A 3,614-nucleotide genomic window follows, 5' to 3' on the forward strand; every position below is an offset into this window, starting at 1 on the left:
CCCCAAACCTTCTATAGGCCCAGGACAGGAACCATTCCTGAAGCCAACTTGCCAGACATAGATTGGACTGGACAATGGGTTGGAGAGAGATGCTGATGAGGAGTGAGCTACTTGCATCAGGTGGACACTTGAGACTATGTTGGCATCTCCTGTCTGGAGGGGAGATGGGAGGGTAGAGGGGGTTAGAAGCTGGCAAAATGGTCATGAAAAGAGAACTGGAAGGAGGGAGTGGGCTGTCTCATTAGGGGGAAAGTAACTGGGAGTATGTAGTAAAGTGTATATAAGTTTATAAGTGAGAGACTGACTTGATTTGTAAACTTTCCCTTAAAGTACAATAAAAATTATTCAAAAAAAAAAGGGGAAACAGTAGATGCTATAGGGAAGGTTTCTAAAGAATATAAGGAGGACTTAGCTAATATTTGTCATTTCCCTCCACAGTTACTTATTCTATTTTCTCTGTATCTTCATAGTGAATCAAATATTCATTCATCAAATGCCTGAATCCGTGGTGGCCCTGTCTATATAAGTTTATTAATCTTCCCCTTAACCCTTGTTGTTGTTATATTCTTCACAATCGCCACTACTATTTATTGAGCATCTACCAGGTGCTAGGAATTGGGCTTCATGCACTACATACATTTCCTTAGTCAGTCTTTACTACAACTCAGGAGGTGGGTACTATTTAGAGAAGAGTTAATGTGCTAGGTTACTAATGTGCCTAATATTACAGCCAGGAAATAGTAGAAACGATTGTCATGGATTGAATTATGTCTTCCCAAAAGTGTGTGTATCTATTTGGCTGGGCCATGATTTCCACTATTGTGGTTGTCTTCCATTCTGTGACTGTAATTTTATGCCACAAGGATTAGGATAGGATTGTAACGCCACCCTTACCCAGGTCACATCCCTGATCCAATGTAAAGGGAGTTTCCCTGGGTTGTGGCCTGCACCACCTTTTATCTCTGAAGAGATTAAAAAGGAAAGGGAAGCAAGCAGAGAGTTGGGGACCTCATACCACCAAGAAAGCCGTGCCGGGAGCAGAGCACGTGCTTTGGATTTGAGGTTCCTGCGCTGAGATGCTCTCAGACCAAGGGAAGACCATAGCATCATAAGGACCTTCCTCCAGAGCCAACAGAGAGAGAAAGCCTTCCCCTTGAGCTGACACCCTGAATTTGGACTTGTAGCCTGCTTGAGTGTGAGAGAATAAACTTCTCTTTGTTAAAGCCAAAAAAGAAAAAATAATTTATGCGGTTAATTCCGTTCCCAGTTCTGGTCAAGGAAAGGTATATTATGTTTACCGATTACACAGCAAATGCTTCTTTTTTTAATATAATTTTTTTGGTTGTTGTCATTATTGAGAATATACACAGCAAAACGTACACCAATTCAATAGTTTCTACATGTACAGTTCAGTGACACTGATTATATTCTTTAAGTCGTGCAACCATTCTCACCCTCCTTTTCTGAGCTGTTCCTCCACCATTAACATAAACTCACTGCCCCCTAAGGCTTCTATCTAGTCTTCCTAGTTGCTGTTGTCAATTTGATTCCGTAAGCAAAAGTTTCTTGAGGGTTTTCTTCACCTAAGGACAATGAAGCCAGCCAAAGAATTATCAAGCCTTTCAAGGAAGAATTTAGGATCTACTTGTGAGTGGATTGGTGACTTAGCCAAAACAAAAACAAAACCCAAACCCATTGCTGTCAAGTCGATTTCGACTCAGCAACCCTACAGGACAGAGTAAAACAGCCCCATATGGTTTCCAAGGAGCAGCTGGTGAATTCAAACTGCCGACCTTTTGGTTAGCAGCCTCTTAACCACTGTCCTCCAGGGCTCCGGTTGGTGACTAGCTATGTTATATTTATACTGTATTTGGGTTATCAATTTTCAGAAAATTAAATTATGATAAAACATCCTTGGCACTGATACTATTTGGACCTTAATCGGTCTTTGATTATTCAGAGGACATAGTCATACCTTTCTTCATTTAAGTAATATTCAAATACCGAGCCATCTATTACGTGTGAGGAGCCCTGGTGGCACAGTGGTTAAGAGCTCGGTTGCTAAACAAAAGGTTGACAGTTTCAGCTCCCTAGTCGCTCCATAGGAACCCTATGGGGCAGCTCTACTCTGTCCTATAGGGTCACTATGAGGCAGGATTGACTTGACAGCAACGGATTTTTTTTTTTTAATGTGTGAAGCCCTGTTCTAGATCTTATAGCTACAATCACGCAGTCTTCCCTCTCAAGGAAATTACTAGTTTAGTCAGGGAGAGAGGAGTTAGGTACACAGGGGAATTGCAGCTTTAACAGGAGCACTGTATGCCAGGATTTTCCAGAGACCAAGTGTGTTACCCAGATGTTTGGGTGGGGTGGTCGAGAAAGGTCCTCCAGAGGAGATGACATCTAAAATTGGTGTCAAAAAATCAAGAGGAGTTCCCGCAAAGGAAAGTGGGCTGGGGAGAGTGGGGCAAGATGTTCCAGGAAAGGGGAACAGGCTGTGCAGAAGCCTGGACACCAGGAAGCTCAACCTCCAGGAACTAACTGCTCTTGAAGGTCTAGCAGGGCCTCAGGGCTAGTGGTTATTGTTCTTCTACCTGATGTTATTCCTAAACAGAGACATTTGCATAGTATAGTTTATTTCCTCTCTGTTACCTTACCTAAGGCTCACTGGAACACTTTGAAGTAGGTGTTGTACCTTCATCAGGAGCCTGAGACCCAGCATTGTCACGGGGCTCTGTGAATCTTAGGGAGTCAGGGACTGTGCCAGCCTGTACTCCTTCCACCCCACAGGAGAGGGGTCACCTGAAAGGTATACGACATACCCTCATACCTCTGGGGCAAAAAGCTATCAGTGGCTCCTTGAAGGAACTCATGTAGATACTAACATAGAATTTCTGCAAAACTGTAATTTCCGAGCCCTGGTGGCACAGCAATTGAGAGCTCGGCTGCTAACCAAAAGGTTGGCAGTTAGAATCTACCAGTTGCTGCTTGGAAACCCTATGGGGCAGTTCTACTCTGTCCTATAGGGTTGCTATGAGTTGGAATCAACTTGACAGCACCAGGTTTTTGTTTTGCAGAGTAATGAAACACATGGATGCTAAAGTCAACAGACCTGGCCTTGAATACCAGAGCTGCCACTTGCTAGCAGCTGTATGACCTTGGGCAAGTTACTTAATTGAATCTGAGCGTCAACTATGCCTTCATCCAGTTGAGAGCTTAACCTGAGCTCTTCCCCTGGTGATTTATCCCTCTTCACCAGCAGGATGGTACCACATAGCTCCAGGGTCTTACCCAGTGCCACGATCGATGTGTTGGGGGCATTAACGTACTCCTCATCAGGCTTGTGGCAACACTGAGACAGGTGTGGGCCCTGCCCACATGGTCCCTTTAGTCCCCGCAATTCTCTAATTCTTTGTTACTTTTGAGTCATGTTTAGGATTCAGACATCTTTTGAGGGTCAGCTTATAGTCACCGAGCCTAGACACAGCCAGAAGCCGTTCCTCTCTGGGGACTTGTGGCCTCTCAGGCAAGAGAACCAGGCTCCCTGTTGATCAGAGACCCTCAGGCCTCTCTTTTCTTCTTCTGCTCCCCTCCCCCCCATCCCCCGGTAAGTC

The sequence above is a fragment of the Elephas maximus genome, chromosome 13, assembly GCF_024166365.1.
Source record: "Elephas maximus indicus isolate mEleMax1 chromosome 13, mEleMax1 primary haplotype, whole genome shotgun sequence".
In the NCBI taxonomy this organism is placed as follows: Eukaryota; Metazoa; Chordata; class Mammalia; order Proboscidea; family Elephantidae; genus Elephas; species Elephas maximus.